Here is a 20,451-nt window from a genome sequence, read left to right as displayed (position 1 = left end):
CTTTAGAGCACAGGAGCCAAAGCCACCTGCTGCGTCCTGAGCGCCAGAGCCCCCGCCGGCATCACCAGATAGCTGGAGACAAGGACTCTGCTATCTCGGCTTCCAGGAAGCACAGGAGCTTCAGGAAGGCAGGAGCCCCAGCCACCGCAGCCGCTGCAGCCGCCAGACCTTAAAGCGGCTCACGACAGGATCCAAGCCAAATGAACTCTGTGCAAGGCTTTGCTGTGGCCTCCATGGGGTAAGGGAGGCGTGAGGGAGGACAGTCTCTGCCGCTTTGTGTCTCTCAGGGTTGGAGACCCAGCAGAAATTGGAGAACAACCTGGAAAAGGTGGTAGGTACTGGGACCTAATCGCAAAGGGTGCAGGTGCCTTGGGTGGGAGAATGAAGTTTCTCTAGAGGTGCCACTTGGTGACAGGACCCGACATGTTAGAAGGGGGCTTACCCTTTGTGGGTGTCTACCTCAGCAGGGCTGGAGGTGTGGCCTGTGAGTTTGGGGTCTGTGGGGCTAGAGGCAAGGTATACCTCTGGCATCTTTAAGATCTGTGTAGGGGGCTGGTCTTGTGTCTCAGTAGTAGAGGGCTTGACTAGCAAGTGTGAGGCACTGGGTTCAATCCTCAGCACCATATAAAAATGAAATAAAGGAACTGTGTCCACCACCTACAGCTAAAAAATAAATATATATAAAAAGATATATACAGGATCAGATGCAGCATGAGGATTATTCAGGTGGGAGGCATGCCTTGAGGTGTCTGGGTGGGAGCCTGTTTTGTGATGGAATATGTGTGTGGGTCTCAGTAATGTGATCTTAAAGGAGAGACAAGCTCCTCGGGACAAGCAGGCCTGTTGGGGGAGGATGTTTAAAGAACTTGCAAAAAGTGTCCCAGCCTTCAGCAAAGGAGAGAGTTTCAGTTTGGAAACATAAAGACTCTCTCCTGCACCTCCACATTCTCAGTCCTTAGAGCCATCTCCAGGAAGCTCCCTCACTGAGGGTACCAAGTCGTAGTCTGGACTGCTTTCTTGTTAGGCAGGGTCTTCTCCTCTCAGCACCCCCCCACACACACACACACACACAGGAAGATGACAGGCTTCTGCTGCTCCTCTGCCTTTTCACTCTCCCTGGGGCCAGCCTGGAGCTAAGTCTGGCCTCTGGATTCATAACAATCACCTCCCAGGTACCTGTAGATGTAGGGCATGTTTATAGTTGCAGGGGCTAAGGAAAACATTTCCATACAGAAAGGAGTGAATCAATAAGTATGTGTGAATCAATAAGGCTATGAGTGAATATGTGTGAGTATGTGTGAATCAATAAGGCTATGATTGTGTGTGTATTTGTGTGGGTGTGTGAGGACATGTGGGTGGAGTATGTGACAACATATATGCGTTTGTCTGGAGATGTCCAAGTGTATATCTAGGTATTGTGTGTATGTGAATCTGTATGTGTGATCTGTTTCTGTGAGTCTATATTTGTATGAAGTGTGAATATGTGTGAATCAATAAGGCTATGATTATGTATTTGTGTGGAGAGTGTGTGGCCCTTCCCTTGTCAGCCCCCCATTACTCAGCCTGGCCTACATTGCCATGTATAAATCTTAGGAATTGTAAGCCCAAGATTATGCATGGCTGTAGACCTTGTGGGCCAACCTGCTCCTTGTGTGTGCATGGGTGTGCTTGTGTGTGTGTGCATGTGTGCATTAGGGGTTGAAGCATGCAGTGGAAGAGCACAATGAAGGAGTCCCTTTCTGTGTGGAGGCAGATAGCCCCCTAGGGCAGCCTGGAGACTGGGATCTGTTGCTGCCCTCTGTGCAGGGAGCATGGGTGTGTATGTGTCTCTGTGTGTGGATTTTCCTTTTTTGTGTTATGAATCAGATCCAAGGCTGTTTGTAATCCTGGTGTTTTCCAATAAGGAAATATGCAAGATATCTGGGATCCCTCAGAATGGCCCAGGATTGTAAGGAACTTGCAGGCTAGTCCAAATGAGAAGGGCAGAATTGAGAAATGGCACATGGGAGAGTGTCAGCAAAGTTTCTGGGAGGGCTCTGGCTCAGGTTCTGGTCCTAGATTTTCCACCAGCTTCCTCAGAACTGTGCCCTAATTTCTTTCCTTCTCTAGGACTCAATTTATCATATGCAGGATGAGTTTATCCTGATGTCCCAGTCCGGTCCTTGTCAGTGCAGCTTGGTTTAGAGAACAGGCTGTGGGTTGTGCATTGCCCCTAGTGGCCAGAGTTCTGGGCCTCTGTCCTGGGGTCCGAAAGGTTTAGGGTTGGAATAAGCTTTCTGTGTGGCTATAGGCTGAGAGCTACTCATACTCAAAGAGACCTCTAGTTGCCCTGCTTGGTGTCTTGGAGGGGCAGGGGCCTAACCTTGCTACATTGGACAGATGTGTTGAACTCCAGATCTGGAATCACAGTTGAAAATTTGTGGTGCTTTCAATATCCGGAATTGGTGGGGGCCCTCATTTTAGGAATAAGAGTTTCCATTTACCAGTGAATAGTATGCACCATACTCTCGAGTATACAATAGGCTTATGAGTTGGGTAGTTTGTCCCCATTTCACAGAGAGTTCAACTGAGGCTCACAGGGGGCAATGACTTGCCCAAGAGCATCCCGTCAAAAAGGGGCAGATTTAGGACTTATTTCCCAGGTCTGTCTGACATCAGAGCCAAGCTCTTACCCACTGCCCCGGTACCACAAATGTTTCTATCCAATCCCACACATCGCCACATCCTTGGAATGTGAGGGGGGCATAATTTGTAATGTATAGACTGGAATCCTGTGGCCCTGAGAGAGTAAGCAATGGTCCACGGACACAAATACAGTGGAGGGAAACTGGTTCAAATTTGCAATCTTTGAGCTCTCTTTTGAGCATGGGTTCCCTAAGGGCTTGGTTAAAAAACATCTATGTCCCTAAAAGCAGACCTCCTCCATTCTTTTGTTCCTTTACTTACCTCCTTGGCAAGAGACATCTATTCCAATGTCAGAGGGCCAGTTTTCAGTGGGATAGTATTGAAAGCTCTTGTTCAGAAATTTGAGCACCAAATCAGGTCTTCTCTCTTCCCTCCCTCTGGGTTCAGAAGAGCTGTTTCCCTGATTGTCAGTGCCTCACCCTTTTTTTTTCTGAAAGGTGAGTCTTAATCAGTTTTCCTAGATAAGCTGAACAATTTCCAAGTTTGGCCTGATCCTCAGCAGCCACTAAGGACTTGGCATAAGAGTATGAGGCTGGAAAATATGTCTAGTGCTGACCTAGAAACCCATCAGGACCCAGGACCAGTGAAGCAGGTTAAGAAGGTACTTCAGGCTCAGGCAGAGCTGTATTCAAATCCTGGAGGCTTTTAAAAAGTTTTAAATTTGTTCTATATAGTTGTACAAGTAGACAGTAGAATGTATTCAGACAGCAGAATGCATTTCAATTCACTGTACAAAAATGAAGTGCAACATTTCAATTCTCTGGTTGTACATGGTGTAGTAATGTACCATTTGTGCAATTACACCTGTACTAGGGGTAATTATGTACAATTTAATTCCACTATCTTTCCTATCCTCATAATCCTTTCCCACTGTCTCCTTTGCCCAATCTAAAGTTCTTTCATTCTTTGTATGGCCCCTTCTCCATCATAGATCAGCTCCATTAATCAGAGAAAACACTTGGCCTTTAGTTTTTTTGGGATTGGATTACTTCACTTATCATCATATTCTCAAACTTCGTCCGTTTAACTAAAATTGCCATAATTTTATTCTATTTTACGGCTGAGTAATATTCCTTTGTGTAAATATACCACAGTTTCTTTATCCATTCATCTATTAATGGGCATCTAGGTTAGTTCTACAGTTTAACTATTGTGAATTCAGTGGCTATAAACATTGGTGTGGCCATATCACTATAGTATGCTGATTTTAAGTCCTTTGGGTATAGACCAAAGAGTGGGATAGCTGGATCAAATGGTGATTCCATTCCAAGTTTTCTGAGGACTCTCCATCCTGCTTTCCAAAGTGGTTGCACTAGTTTGCAGCCACCAACAATGTATGAGTGTACCTTTTTCCCCACATCCTGACACTTATTATTACTTGTATTTTTCATAACTTCCATTCTGACTGGGTTGAAATGAAATTTTAGAGTAGTTTTGATTTAAATTTCTCTAACCACTAAAGATGTTGATTGCTTGTATATCAATACAAATACAAATAATCAATTTCTTGATTGCTTGTATATCTTCTGAGAAATTTCTGTTCAGTTGTTTAGCCCATTTAATGTTTGGATTGTTTTTTTTGTTTGTTTGTTTGATTTTAAGTTTTTTGAGTTCTTTAAATATACTGGAGATTAGTGCTCTATCTGATGTATGTGTGGTAAAACTACACTCCCATACTGTAGGCTCTCTCTTTACCTCGATGATTATCTCTTTTGCTGAGAAGATTGTTTTAGTTTGAATCCATCCCATTTAGTGATTCTTGCTTTTGTTTCTTGTGCTTTAGGACTCTTGTTAAGGAAGTTGGGTCCTAATCTGACATGATGAAATTTGGGCCTACTTTTTCTTATATTAGGTGTAGGATCTCTGGTCTAATTCCTAGATCCTTGAACCACTTTGAGTTTTGTGTGTATTGAGAGATAGAGGTTTAATTTGATCTTGCTACATATGGATTTCCAGTTTTCCCAGCACTTTTTGTTGAAGAGGCTATATATGTTTTTGTTGCCTTTGTCTGGTTTGAGATAACTGTATTTATGTGGGTTGATTTCTGTGTCTCTATTCTGTACCATTGGTCTACATGTCTATTTTGGTGCCAATATCATGGTATTTTTGTCACTATTGCTCTATAGTATAGCTTAAGGTCTGGTATTGTGATGCCTCCTGCTTCACTTTTCTTGCTAAGGATTACTTTGGCTATTCTGGGTCTGTTATTTTGAAGTGAACTGTCACATGAGTTTGGGTGTTGAATTTTCTACCCATGGCATCAAGTTGACATCAAAAGGTTTCAGATGTTGGATTTGTGGATTAGGGATGCTTAATCTGCAATGGTAAAATTGGAAAATCTGCTGTCATCTGACGCTAATGTAACCCATGCCCACTATGCTCCTTCTAGCTGTCATATGTGCACATCCTCTTCTTAAGTAAATGATTCTCACTTCTTTTAAATTTTTCATATGCATGTTTAGGGTTCAGAGGAAATGTGGGGGCTTGTAGTTGCTTTGATGTGTTGTCTGGAACAAATTTCCTGAGATGCCTCAGCATCTCACCTGTAAAGTGGCTTGGCCCATTGATGAGGATGGACTTTGTGCTAACATTCAGTGTCTAATTCCTCGCTTCTTGTGGAAGTATTATGTGGTGCTTGGCACAGTTAGAATTGAAGCACTACTTTTACAGGCTCTTGTGGTCCTTGCATATAGAGAGCAGCAGGAAAGAGCTTTGGATTTTTGTATTGGTCACTGGAAACATGGCTTGGATCAGGTACATTCAAAGAAACAAATGAGGCAGAAAGGTACATTTATTTCAGTCTATGTAGGACTAAAACCTGCCCACATCATTTAACTCTCCTGAACAATTATCAGGGAGCTATAGAGATTGTATGGGCATGATAGGGTTTACTTAAAGCTATCATTCAAGATGTTTGAGCTGATATCAAGAACAAGGGTAGATATTGTCTGCTAGATGTCTGAGGGGATGATATTTGAGCTGAGATCTGAAGGAAGAGAGGACATAGACATCTGCAGATAGGGTGTTCCTGGCAGAAGTATAAGCCATATGCAAAGACCTTGAATTGGGAATAGACAAAAGCAAGGAGGCCTCTGAAATGAGAGCAGAGTGAAAGAGAGTGAAGATATAACTAAAAAATAAATATTAAAAAAAATTCTCCCTCTCTCACTCTCTCTTTAAAAAAAAATATTTTTTAAAAAAAGATGTCATGCAGAGCTTGTGGCTGCTGAAGTCTTTGGCTCTGGGGGAGTATTGGGAAGAAGATGAAGTGAAAGTATTAGGGATGAGTGGGGAGTAAGCAAGGATGCCAGGTTATCAGGCAAGAGAAGAAACTTCTGCCTGATCTTCACAGAGCTTTTGATTCTGGGTTGGGAACCCCAGGTCCTCCCTCCACTCCCCATCATGTGGAGATGATGTTTCCTAAAGCTTGTCCGAATGTGTGCAGAACTTCCAAAAGGGTAATTTCTGATCCCCCTGATGCCTGTAGGAGGGCAGAAATTCAGCTTATGAATAATACAGACCCATCTGTCTGGTGCTTACTGAGGCTTTTTCTTGGCTCTGGCTGCACAGCTCCTGAGAGGTCCACATAGTGATGCTCATCTGTGGCAAACTTGATTTCCCTTGTTCTCAGTGAGGAGAGTGGCAGGAGGGGCCTTGCTTTCTTGCTTTTTTTGCTTTTGTCTCCAGTTCCATCCAGCTGTGTGTCCCTTCAGCAGCCTCATGGAGTGGGAGCATTTTGTAGGAGTCTAGCATAAAGGAAAGGGCATGTTTATTGCCACCTTAACCTGTAATTGCTAAGGCTTCAGAACAGTGATGGGCCATGAATAGGCCTGAGTTCTTGTTCTGAGGTCTGTTTCTAACAACCATGTGACTCCCAGCGGGTCCCTGCTCAGCCTCCTGTTCCTTTTTTCTAAGCAGAAGAGTTTGCAGAGCTGTAGGAGCCTGAATGCCTCAGCTTATGTGATTGGCCTGTACCACCCTCTGTGACTAGGCCCTCATTGTTTCTGTACTTTGAATTTGCCAAATCTGTATTTAAGATTTATAAAACTCAGTAGCTGATAAGATTTGGGGAGTTTTGTTTCCCTCCAGTTAAACCAGGGCTCAGTTAAAGCCTTTATAAGGAACTAAAGCGTTAAAAAAAGACACACCATAAGATTGATTACTAGGGTTGTTTTCTTGCTCATGAGTTGTTTTGAGTTCCTTCTGTTTATTTTATTGATTGTTTCTCTTGCTGTGCTGGAGAGCTGGTTGGTTTGATACAATCTCATTTGTGCTTTTTCTGCTTTTTTTTTTTTTTTGGTATGTGTATTTTGGGGTTCATATTCCAAAAACTTTGCCCAGATCCAGTTTCATAGAGCTTTATTCTTTTTCTTCAAATAATTTTGCACTGTCAAGTATTCTATTTAGGCCTTAAACGAATTTGAGATAATTTTTGAATATTGTCTTAATTTCATACATTTGCATTTGGATGTCCTGTTTTCCTAGCACCATTTATTGAAGAGGCTGTGCTCTCCTATTGTGTGCTCTTGGCATCTTTGTGGAAGATCAGTAGATCATAAATATTTATGTCGGGGCTCTTCATTCTGTTCCATGTATCTGCATGTTTGTTTTTATGGCAGTTCTGTGTGGTGATCTTGGTAATAACATTCTTTCTTTTGGCACTTTTTTCAATCTAAATTGGTATCCTCTAATGTAGAGGTTGCCCTCTATGCTTGATACACATTTACTATCCTGGGGTTTTCTTTCTCTCTCATCTTGGAAAATTCTTTACACTTATTTTGTTCTGGTTCTCATTATATTTACATCAACCTCTTTCTTAGTTTACTGTATTATTTTTAAGAGAGAGAGAGAGAGAGAGAGAGATTTTTTTAAATATTTATTTTTTAGTTTTCGGCAGACACAACATCTCTGTTTGTATGTGGTGCTGAGGATCAAACCCGGGCCGCACACATGCCAGGCGAGCGCGCTACCACTTGAGCCACATCCCCAGCCCAGTTTACTGTATTTTTTTCACAAGACATGTACATTAGTACCTAACTATGGAAGAACACATGAAATTTTCAGTTTTGGCTCTAATAACATTTCCATTCAGTCTACAAAGTTTCTTTCCGCATTTCTTGTAGTCATGTCTGCAGGTGATGGATTTTTCTCCTTAGTATGAAGGTGTTTCCAGTTTGTCATTACTCCCGAAGGATATTTTTGTTGGATAGAGAATTCAGTGTCCTCTGAATGGAAGATTTCATTTTCATTTGACTGCTTTAGATTTTCTTTGTATCTTTGGTTTTCAATAGCTTGAATACATACTTTTTTTTTGAGGGGGGGAGATTCACTCAGTTTCTTGATTCTATATGTTTATCTATTTTACATGGATATGTTTAGTCATTATTTCATTAATTTTGAAGGACCTATTCACCCCTAACGTTTTGGAACTCCAGTTATCCTTATGCTTGCCTTTTTGATATTGTTGTATAGGTCCATTATGTTCAGTCTATCTGTTTGTTCAGTCTCTTTTCTGTTTTTCAGGTTGTGTAGTTTCCATTGATACAGTTCATTCTCACTAACTCTTCATTCTTTTATTTCCATTTAGCTATGAAGATTACCCACTGACTCTTTCATTGAAGATAATGTATTCATTAGCTTTAAAATTCTAGTTTTTAAAGTAAATTTTTATTTCTATGGATGTTTTGAAGGGTTTTAAAAAGGCATTTCCTAAAATATCTTCTGTGTTTTGGGTAAAACATGGATTTCAGACAAGAGACTAATGTCTGAGAGACTTTTTAAACTTTTGTCATCTCTATGCTTACTATTGCAACAACCTGCATGCAGACAGTGCTAATCAAGTTGGAAAGGAAGGTATCTATTCAGAAAAATAGTGAAAATGGAATAGACAGAATTTGTCCATAGGCTAATAATTGATGAAAAAGATGAGTACTGTTTGCTATGTAGAATTGATAATGCTGTCATTAATCTGGATGCACTACATAGGTGGGTAGTATACTTTGAGGAAAATTTTGAATTGAATTACAAACATGTTACACTCAAATGCTGGCCGATATAAGTCAGTAGGAAGTTGGAAAAATAAAGAGGAGCTATGAGGAAGAGGTCTAGAAATGTAGATTTAACTGTTTAGCAGAGAAGCAAAATGAGTCTTATAATACAACCATGCAAATAATAGAAACATCAGAGGTCATTCTTTGAAAGAAAAAGAATCAGCAGAAAATCTGAGAATTTCAAAGAAAGTTAGAAGAACCAGAAGACTGAGGTATACCAGAGGTCAAAAGTGAGAAATTTGTAGTCTGAAGGATTTGTCAGTGTCTTCTTGAACACACATAAAAAATACAGCAAGCAAACAGATGTACTCCTCCTCTTCAATCTAAAAGCATGCCAATATTTAAGTAATGAGGATCTTCCCTAGCAATACCAAAAATGTAATTTTGTTATAGAGATTAATGTAAAAGTCCTACTCCAAGGAAGAGCAAAGAGGATGCACTGGAGGTAATAGAGGGGGTGAGTCTAGGCCATGTTTTAAAACTTTTCTCAGGGGTGAGAATAGATCAATATAATGGTAGCTGGTTGCTTAAAGTATGCAGAAGGTGAACAGAGGCAGCTATTAGATTGGCTGGGTATGACTGGAAACAAAGCTATGAAGAGAATAATGGGTGTGGTGGTACAGTTTTAGAGCACATAGATAAAATAGAATTGAGGATATTAGGTTACAAACATTAAGGGGTATTTTTGCTTCTAATACAGGACAGGAACAGAGGTAGTTATGGAGAAATTTGCTCAGGGAGAAAAGTCAGTCTATATTGGAGGAAGTCGGGAATGTAAGACATTTGAGTATGAAAGTTAAAGAGGGAGGTTGCTGTTTCTACTCTCAGTTATGGGATAAAAAAAAAATTGGAAATAAATCTTTCTTCATACAACAAATAAAAAAGCTAGCTCCTCCCCTACCCAACTATTTGAAGGTATTTGAGAATCAATAAGAGGATGAATATCTAGGAGAAAATAAATGCTTAGGGAAATAAGGTCAGTTTTTGGAGCGATTTTTCTCTAGTGGATATCTGCTGATTTTTGGAAGATCATCTGAAAAACGGAGCAAGCATTTGATAGCCTCTTAGGGTTAGAGGGATAGGAAGTAGAACTCCGGCCCTATTAATGTGGTATGTGTGTTCCCTGTGAATCAGTGGTAGGAAGCAGAGTGATCCAGCATGAGAGGTAGGTTCAGCATGTGGAGGGGTGTTGCAAAAGGTATCTCCTGAAAGATAATTGAGAGTGGGGATGTAGGTTGGTGCTATGGTACCAGGTGAGGGAAGAGCTGCTGTGCTGCCAGCCGCGCAGGTGGCAGAGTAACAGGAGCCTGTGCCTTGGTGCTGCTTCCTCTGATGGCATAGTGCCTGCCTTCACAGGTGTCCGACTACCACACAGAATCTGGAATCTCCACTGGCTAGTCAGGTTGGGGACCAGCCGAGGTAGGGCCTATGTTGAAAGCTGACTTCATGCCATATTGTTGTTTTTTGTTTCTCCAGTACAGGAGTGGACTGTAAATGAAGGTGGCGGCTCTCAGCACTTTCACCAACTGCCAGGAATGCTCCTCCACTTTCCTCTTGCAGCAAAGAAAGAGAAGGAAGCCCACAGTGATCACATAATACAGCCCCAGTAATCCATAATAAAGGGAATCCAATTTAAGGCTGAAATAGAAAGAGGCAAGTTGACAGCTGTAGCTTGAGACCTGTACTCTTTCTTCTTCCTCTACTTGACCTGGTTCATTCATCCATTCATTTATTCCCACCCTCCTCCAAGACATGCCAATTCTCTTCTGATTGAGTCCAAGCTAGTTTGGCAGGAAGCCTGAGAGGCCACTTTCACCTTTGACAGATAAGGAACACTAGGTGTACAGGGGCCATGACCTACTCGGACTCTGTCAGACCTTCTGGCTCCCAGTCCCGGATCCATATGATCCTTCAGACTCACTAAGGGCAAGGTCCTTGAGGAAGTCAAAGCTCCCCTCTTGACAAGGACTCCCATGTAGCTTTTCTGTTTGGGCAGAATGTAGTCTGTGTCTACCTGGAGTCCCTCCTCTTCTAGTGGAGCCTACCTCTTAACTGCTTAGCACTTCCCACAGGTAGCCACCTCCCCATCCTTCCAAAGGGAATTCCCCTACACTCCAAGAACAGGAGGGCTACTTACATCCAGGAAAGCCCAGGTCCTCCTTTGGGGAATCCATCAGTTGGAGGCTTCTTACCAGTCCTAAGGCTCTGGAAAGAATGAACTCCCCCACTGCTTGTTCCACCAATGGGAGTCCTCAAAAGGCCTCAGCCTCATTATGCCCTCAAGATGAGGTCAGAGGGTTCTGAGCACTGAGAATTCCAGGATTGGTGGTTGTGGAGTGGGTGACAGTTGATGCCAGGAAGGGACTCCATCTTGTGACATGTCATGAGCATAGTTGTCTTCCATCAAAGAATGGTCCCAAGACAGAATTGTCTGTTCACCAGTTCATATGGGGAATGCACAGAACAGCCCCCAGGAAAAGGCCCTCACACCCTCAGGAGTTTCTGTGTATGGGGTTGGTGGTTAGGGAGCCATTTCTGCATAGCAGCTGCTGCTTCTTCTTCTTCTTCTTCTTCTTCTTCTTCTTCTTCTTCTTCCTTCTTCCTTCTTCCTTCTTCCTTCTTCCTTCTTCCTTCCTCCTCCTCCTCCTCCTCCTCCTCCTCCTCCTCCTCCTCCTCCTCCTTCTTCTTCTTCTTCTTCTTCTTCTTCTTCTTCTTCTTCTTCTTCTTCTTTCTTCTTTCTTCTTCTTCTTCTTCTTCTTCTTCTTCTTCTTCTTCTTCTTCTTCTTCTTCTTCCTCCTCCTCCTCCTCCTCCTCCTCCTCCTCCTCCTCCTCCTTCTTCTTCTTCTTCTTCTTCTTCTCTTTTTTCTGTTTTTTTTTAATTGTGGATGGACCCTCATTTTATTAATTGATTGATGTGTTGTGCTTAGAATCCAACACAGTGTCTCACACATGCTAGGCTGTGCTGTACCACGGTGCCACAATCCCAGCCCTGTGGATGTTTTTCAGAGGGAAGTGGGTCAGGGAACACAGTGAACATTGGACAGCCCAGGCAACAAGAAGTTTCTGCACGAGTAGTCAAGGAGACACAAACTTCAAAGTACCTTGTGGTGCAAAATTCCTTCTGTGGCTCCTGGACTCTGTCTGTTGTTTCTTCAACCAGTGTTTCTTTGGCATCATCCATCCTGGTGGGGGCTATCTCCTATGTGATCCTGTATCCCTTTCCAGCTTCATCTCCCTCCCCATCCTTCAGACACCATTCCCTTCGGCCATGCCAGAGTACACCAGGAACTCTGGACTTTGGCTCAGACTGCCCCTTCACTCAGAGTGCCTCTCATCACATTTCTACCACCAAACACATCCTTGTTCTCCCACGTGGCAAACACCCCAATATGGTGGCATACAGTGCTTTCCATGTATTTCCCAGAACCCCATGGTCTCCAGTGGGAGGAGACTTGGAGACATGTCTAATCCAACTCCCATCAGATAGCAGAGTCATGAGGTTAGGACATCCCTACTCACCAACCATACTTCGAAGTATACTGTCACTCAGGGACTTGCATCAGTTCTCATGAGGCAGCTGGATTCACTTTTGACCAGCTCAGTTAGAGAGATATTTGTTCATGAAGCTGAGGGCAGACCCCAAGAAGCTTGTACCCCTGGTCCTGGCTTGGCTCCTTGTTACCATTTAGTTCCTCCCATTTTCTTAAGTAGCCAGAATGAGCCTTGACAGCACAGATCATGCCAGTCTGCTCCCACACGCAGTGACTTCTCATTGCCCTCTGATGGAAAACCATAATCCTGAACCAAGGCCTCCAAATGCCTGAGCATTCTCGCCAGCCACTCCAAGTAACTCTTCCCACTTCCTGGAAAGCTTTTCTTTCCCTTTTTCATAGAGACTCTTTGCTCAATTTTTAGTTCTCTGCTTGAGTGTCTCTTTATTTCCATATTTCTTTGTCTGCTTTGTTCATCAACATAGTGTTCTCATCACACAACATGTATTTATTTTTTGTCTGTATCCAGTGGAATGGAAACCAGTGGAATCAAAGAAAAGAAGGATAGAAGCAATTCAGAGAGTGAAATTTCCACAAAGGGAATAAAAGAGTTGAAGTCAAAGAGACAATTAAGGTATGCAAAAACAGAGAGTTCATTTATGAAGGTTCCCTTGAGGAGTGGACATGGGAATGAAGCCCTAGGAGATGATCAGGCAGCCTGTGCAGCTGGATGCAGTGAGATGAACTACAATGATCCTGAGCCAGTTACAGGCCAGCCCACCTAAACTTTTTAACCCTTTACTATGTTCCAAACATCACAGAGCAGGGCTGATCTGATCTTTCTAAGTACAGGTGTGAGAGAGCAGAGTTGTAGGATCTGTACCTGCCTCAGGAAGGGTTTCCTTAGCCAGATTGGCACACAATGCACATCAGCGAGTGCCTTGACAGAGGATGTGCTCATGTGGGGAGCAAGCCAGACACATGTGCACGTCATTGGCCCTGACCTCAGGAACTCACAGTTGGTCCCAGAGGTGAAAAGGATAGTTGCATTGGGGTTGAGAGAGGCAACATGCATTGCAGGTATCCAAAGAAGCCTATAGAAGAAGTCATTGGGCCCAATTCTGGGTGACTCCAGGAAGTGGTTGGAGCTGCAATTTGGCTTTAGGTAGTACAGGGTAACTGAAGTTTGGGAGCATTTTCTAAAGGTCAGCTCTGGGGTATAACTGGGAGAAATCACTTAATATCAGGCCCTCAGCCTCAGCTTCCTCATCTGGAAAAGGAGGATAATGCCTGACTGATTCTGACAAAATGGAGGTCACCTAGAAACTTCAGTAGAGAGAAGCAGCTCCTGTGAGGATGTCTGGGGAAACAACCTTTGATGCTAGAGGAATGAGTGACATGAGTGCCAAGAACGTTTTCCGAGGAGCTAGCTCCTGAGCACACTTGGGTTCAGTCAGCTCCCCAGAGCAGGATTGGAACCAAAAGAGGGCTGGTCGTGAGGAGGGAAGACATGAATCAGGGCAGGCTCTCTGGATTAGGGGGGCCATGGCACCTGTATAGCAGAGAGAGCCCAAAGGCAGGGTTTGGAGCGGCCAGCCCAACCCCTTAGTAGACTCTAGTCCCCTCTGGCCACCTGCCCTTTGAAATGCTGTCCGAAATGGGAATCATTCTTCCCAAGGTATCTTTCTATTTCTTACCCCCTCTGTAGCTCCAAGGGAAAGAGGTGAAATGGCCAAGCACAGGAGACCCAAGAGAGCTCATTCTGCCAAGGCATCCCTGCAATTCACAGTGACAACTCTAGAATGGACCCTCAGTACTAGCAGAGAGTGGTTACTGACAAATCCTCTCTCATCTATGCACCTCAGAATTTTGGTCAGGGACTAGCTCTTTCTGAATCCATCATTCTCAGCAGGAGGTGTAGAAGTGTTAGAGAGAGTGGAAAGGAGAGTGAGTTCTTAGGTGCAAAATCATTGGAGTTTGTGCACCTCAACTAGATTAGTTTTCTTTTCCCTATGAAGAAAACATAGATTTAGTGCTGGGGATGTGGCTCAAGTGTTAACATTCTCACCTGGCATGTGCAGGGCGCTGGGTTTGATCCTCAGAATCACATAAAAAATAAAATAAAATAAAGATATTGTGTCCACCAAAAACTGAGAAATAAATATTAAAAATTTCTCTCTTCTCTCTCTCTCTCTTAAAAAAAATAGAAAACATAGATTAATATTGTGTCCTATCATGTATTTCACACAGGTGCCTTGGGGGAACAGCCTGCATGTAGAGGACCCACTCCAGAACAGGTAGGTTTCTAAGGAAACGCGGAGATCCGAGTTTAAAGCTCAAGGAGACATTTCCAACAAGGGGCTGAAAATTTGAAAATATTGGCCAGGATTCACTGATTTTGTGCAAGATGGTTTTTCAAAGAGACCTGAGATATATTTCCATGGCTTTCTGTGGCCTTGCCATGACACCTGGTTTCAGTATGTGTTCCGGGGGTGCTGGAGCATATTGGAAGGAAACTTAGTAACACCGCTACATTCCCTAGCCAGTCTCTGTCACTTCATGTGCAGATGAGGAAGCATCTCTAGTCAAAGTACAGTTGCATTAAAAATGACAACCCCCTTAGTCTATCAACGGTTGCAAAGTGCTGCAGGACTCATTGGTGCTGGTGAAGCCTGAACATGGAGACCTCATAGGTACTGCCCAGGAGTAGGACTGTGAAAGGCTGTGTGGCCTGAGGTCTTAGTGTTCCCTATCCTACAGTTTTTCTTTGGAATTCCTTAGTTATAGAATGTAATTATTGATACAGTGTGCACAGTGTGGAAACCAGGGCCTCATACATGCCTGGTCAGCATTGGACCACTTAGCCCCAAGCCCAGCCTTGCCTGCCTACAGCTCTTCACATAGGTTTCCTGTGCTTCTGGAAGATCTGTTCCATTGTGCTGACAGGCTGTTTCCAAGAAGCCTGAGAGCCAGAATCAAGGTGTGGGGAGGGGCATTTGTTGTTATTGTTTCTACCCTAGGTGTTGATTGCTTCTTATTGTCTCTTTTTCAGACCCTCAGTTCCCTCTTTAAGGTTGAGAGGGTGAAAGAGCAAGGTGCAGAAGCAATCAAACAGGTGATGTATCCAAATGAATTGGTATACTGGATGAAAATGTGTTCTTTTAAACCAATCTGAATGCTGAAAGAGCCAACATTTTCTGATGTCTCTTTCCTGTCCAAATGAAGAAGTAATCCTATGAGGCAAAAGTGCTGACCATCTCTTCTTTCCCCCTTTTCACAACTGGTGTCTACGTCTCACTCCAGTTCCTCAAGACCTTATGCCTAGAAGACTGTGTGATGCTTCTGATAGGTGTCCTGCTCTCATTTCTTCCCCTTTACATATGTGATGCTCACCAGCTGAGTCCTCTTCAAGTTCTGTCTATCTTATAGGAAACCAGAGCATACTGGTTGACACATAGACTCTAGAACCAGTCTGCCAGTTTTCATCTTCAGTGAATAAAAATAAAGGTTATATTGGGAACCTGCCTTCAAATGGTCCATAACTACCTCTTCCTTCCTTCCTTCCTATCTCCCTCCCTCCCTCCCCTCCTTCCTTCCTTACTTCTTGATGTTTGGAATTCCTAATCCTCCAGGATTCTACAAACATTGACAAAAGGCTTCCTGATTTCTTCCTTCTGTGTGCTTATCACCCAATCTGCTTATTGGGTCATCTTACATACCTTGATTTTCATTGCCCATTACAATTTCATGTCCGAGTTTTTTCTAATTCAAACCCAAGAAGCTGTTTTTGTGGCATTTCATGAACTTCATTTCAGGTATGTGTACTGATTATCAAAATAAGAGAAAAAGTAGCACACTCTATCAGGCATTATGCCTACTGCTTCCTATCCAGAATTTCATTGCACTCTGACTGAAATGAACTCAAGACCAGTTAGTGAGTCTTGTGATTGGGGTTACTCTCTTGCAGAGGAACCCTTTTTTCTTGGCCTCCAGTGTCCCTTAGTGTGAGGTAGGGCTGACACAAGTGCATCTTTACCTTAATCAACAATCAAAGAAACCAATATTCCTTTTCTTTTTCAACATCCACACAGGTTTGTGATTTTAGGTATCCTGTCCTGTGTTTGAGGACCTAGTTGGTCCAAATTGACTTTTTTTCCTATGTATTCCTTTGCAATAACTGAGATACCTCAGACATCAATGTGGGGACATTTTTGAAGACCTCTGACTTCTTTAGCTCTCCTCTATGAGTAGTGCCTCTTGCCAGGGTGGGTCTGTGTCTGGCTGACCTTAATGGCTTCTCTGGGAAGCATTGGAGATAATTGTGTCTGCAATGACCCTCCGCTTTGCAGAAGGTGCACAGGATGGCTTCCTGTTCTCTGGGGTCCTATGGATCATCTTACACTTTCCCTTACCCCTTCCATTTAATCAGAGTTGGCATGAGTATTGGATGTCGGCATTCTGTACTACCTGTACTGTAGGTGATGGCTTATGATCTGCACTAAAACAAGGTTGTTTAGAAGCAATACATTTGCCATACACTAACATATAACAGTTATAAAGGGGAAGGACTCTGTGGAGTTCACACAAATGTGAGCAGAGGGCTGGCTTGAGAACATTTCAGGTAACTTGATGGTTTTGTTCCTATACAGGGGGTGGAAGAGGTGTTTCATTAGCACTGATGCCACCAAGGGAGCGATGCCTCAGCACACCAAGGTGAAGCTGATGCCCTCGGCTTCCATTTAGGAAAAGGCCCCCTTGTACCTGATTTTTTAATCTGGTCTATTACAGTAGATGGGGTAGAGAGAGAAGATGGGAGGGGAGGGGAGGGGGGACAGTAGAGGATAGGAAAGATAGCAGAAAACAACAGTCACTAGTATGGCAATATGTAAAAACGTGGATGTGTAACCAATGTGATTCTGCAATCTGTATACGGGTTAAAAATGGGAGTTCATAACCCACTTCAATCAAATGTATGAAATATGATATGTCAAGAGCTTTGTAATGTTTTGAAAAACTAATTTAAAAAAAGGTAAAAAAAAAGAAAGAAGAATGGAGAATGTTCAGCTGGAAATAGATTTCTCCATGCAGTGTGCATCCACCAATAGGCAAATACATTGGTGACATAACATATTCCACCAGCCCTAGTTGGGACTTCTCATTTTTGTATAAAATGGACTGACACATCAGTTTAAGTTCTTCTAAAAATCATTGCCATTGAATGGGAGGATTCTAGGAGCTGAAGCATGCTTGACTTTTGGTAGGGACCTAAATGTATAATATGAGCAAATGCATTTGTTTTCATGATGATCATAAGAAAGTCACTACAGTGTGAGGGCTTGGACCTCACTTTTGACAAGTATGATTTGGTTTGGAAGATTCATGTAGCCTCCCTTGAAACCTTTTTGTTTTGGCAACAGAAGAATTTTGGGTGACGTGGTCTTAATCTTTTTTACTCCTTAATCTTGTGGTAACTCTCTTTGGGCATCAGCTTACCTAGTAGCAAGTACTCCCAGACCAGGATAAACACACATCTCCCAGGAAGTAGAAGATATTCAATATCCACTTGCCATGCTGCATAAGAGCAGTGCCTCTTGGGACCTTGTCCAGGGGTGACACACCTTGGAGCTCCAGTAATGGGGGGAGGGAATTGAGCTCCTCCACATGTATTGTTTCCAAGTGTCTCTTCGCAGCCACCCTCCAAATCTCCTTATATTGGTGAGACCAGTTCCCCCACTCTAGAGAGGAAGGACATTGCCCAGGTAAGGGCCATTGAGATGCAAATGACTCTGAGTATTTTCAAAACATTTACTATAGTAAAAACTGCATGGAATCTGACCTCTATGTCAATGTCAATTGCCTTAGGGTAGCTCCCTTTTCTAATATCCCTGGAAGTTTTCAACTTCATTGAGCAAAGGTTAAAACTCTAAAGCAAAATGTGTACATTGAAACATGCCAAATGACTTCTTTGATATAAGGGGAGTAACCAAGGACAGGGTAGGGATGAAGAGCTTGAGAAGAAGATTAACATTAAACAGGGATGAGAGGTGGGAGGGAAAGGGAGTGAGAAGGGAAATCGCATGGAAATGGAAGGTGATCCTCAGGGTTATACAAAATCACATATAAGAGGAAAGGAGGGGTAAGAGAAGAATAATACAAGTGGAAGAAATGATTTACAGTAGAGGGGGTAGAGAGAGAAAAGGGGAGGGGAGGGGAGGGGAGGGGGGATAGTAGAGAATAGGATAGACAGCAGAATACATCAGTCACTAGAATGGCAATATGTAAATCAATGGAAGTGTAACTGATGTGATACAGCAATCTGTATACGGGGTAAAAATGGGAGTTCATAACCCACTTGAATCAAACTGTGAAATATGATATATTAAGAACTGTGTAATGTTTTGAATGACCAACAATAAAAAAAAAAGTTTAATAAAAAAAAAAAACATTCACCCCAAGGGCTAAAGTGGGAAGGAAATGGGAGTGGACATTCCTTCCACTTCCAATGGAGACAGGGTAAAAGGCAGAATGGTTCACCATGGGAGTTAGGACAAGCATGCAGAGGGGAAGAGCAAAAGGTATCTCCTGAAAGATAATCAGGAGTGGGGATTTGGACTGCTGCTGTGGCATCAGGTTAGATTAGAGCTGCAGTGCAGCCAGCAGTGCAGGTTGCAAGGGAACAGAGGCCTGTGCCTTGGTGCTGCTTCTTTTGATGGCATAATGTCTGCCTTCACAGTTGTCCAACTGCCACAGAGAATCTGGAAACTTGACTTGAATCTCAATTTGGGGGCCTGCCAGGGAAGGGCCTGTGTTGATATTTCATTCATGCCACAATGCCATTCTTTGTTTCTCCAGTACAGGGGTGAGCTGTAAGCAAAGATGGCGGCTCTCAGCACTTCCACTCACTGCCACACGTAAAACAAAGCCCAGACATGTCACCTTCAGCATTTCTGATAAGGCTCCTTCCTGTAGGCATACCATCTATATATACTCCTATAGAGCTTGAGAACCCAAAAAAACCTGAAGGCAATTAACCTGGCTTTTGTAACTCAGTGGGCCCCAGACATCCATAAAAATGTTCAAAAGATTGATGGCTTTCTGAGGAAGAACAGGCCAGAGCTATTGGAGATAGCTCAAAAGGTGTTTGAAAATAGAAACAGCCCAGATGCTCTACTGATAAAGGAAATAAATTGGGCCACAGGGGCTGTGCTACAGTCTCCTGAAATGTTCAATCCCAGACAGATGCAGACTGCATACAGCAGAGGCAAAAGACAGATCAGTATTCTTATTGTTGGGAATTTGGACACTGGAAAAAATAAATGCCCCCAACAAAATCAAAAGGACTTTCCCCAGCTACAGGCCAAATCCCCATATCTAAAACCAGCTCTAACTTTAGAAGAATAGGGGGACCATGGCTCTTACAATCTAGGCTCCCAAGAGACAATGGTAACCTTCAAAATTGGGAACCAACCTCTAAATTTCTTAGTGGATACAGGGGCTTCACATTTGGTGTTGCAGAAGCCACCAGGACCCCTCACTAATGAAAATATGGAAGTACAAGGAGAAATAGGAGAAATTAAAAATTATAAATGGACCACTGTTGATGTAGGACAAGGAACTGTGACTCACTCTCTCATTGTTATCCCTGAATGCCCTTTCCCATTGCTGGGATGGAAACTTCTAAGCAAACTTTAGGAAACTATATCATTTTCAGGGGATATGAATTCCCTACAACTGGGGAGTCCTACAAGAGCCTTAACTATATCATGCCCATTAAGGGAGGAATATCTGCTCTCTCAAAATCTTATCCAAGTTTAGAAGGAAAATGGAAAAAAAAACTATTAATCCAAGAGATTCTTACAGTTTGGGCTAAGGATAACCCTCTTAGGTTGTAATACAACTAACATCTGGAGCTATGCCAACTCAGGTTAGACAATACCCCATCAGCTCTGAAGCCAGAGAAAGAATCAAAACCCATATTAGATGTCTCCTAGAAGAGGAAATACTAATTAGATATCAGTCACCTTGGAACACCCCTTTGTTGCCTGTCCAAAGGCCTGGGACTCATGAGTAGAGACCAGGGAAGTGAACAAATGGGAAGTGAACAAATGGGAAGAAACCATATACCCAACTGTCCCAAACCCTTATACCTTGCTCAGTCTGTTGGCATTAGAACATAGGATCTACATGGTATTAGATTTGAAAGATGCATTTTTCTCCATTCCTTT

General features: G+C 42.9%; 1 long non-coding RNA gene across 1 annotated transcript; it reads left to right on the top strand.

Moving 5' to 3' along the window:
- Window positions 1–12,753: 12,753 nt before the first annotated feature.
- On the top strand, window positions 12,754–15,375 carry LOC308644497. The gene is made up of 3 exons (XR_014021020.1): window positions 12,754–12,860; window positions 14,477–14,523; window positions 15,279–15,375. It is a non-coding gene; the product is annotated as an uncharacterized lncRNA (long non-coding RNA).
- The last annotated feature ends 5,076 nt before the right edge of the window (window positions 15,376–20,451 follow it).

This window comes from Spermophilus citellus (assembly GCF_964194105.1).
Source record: "Spermophilus citellus genome assembly, chromosome: 3".
Classification (NCBI taxonomy): Eukaryota; Metazoa; Chordata; class Mammalia; order Rodentia; family Sciuridae; genus Spermophilus; species Spermophilus citellus.
The sequence above is the reverse complement of the archived record's forward strand: the minus strand, read 5'-3'. Positions and strand labels throughout refer to the sequence as shown.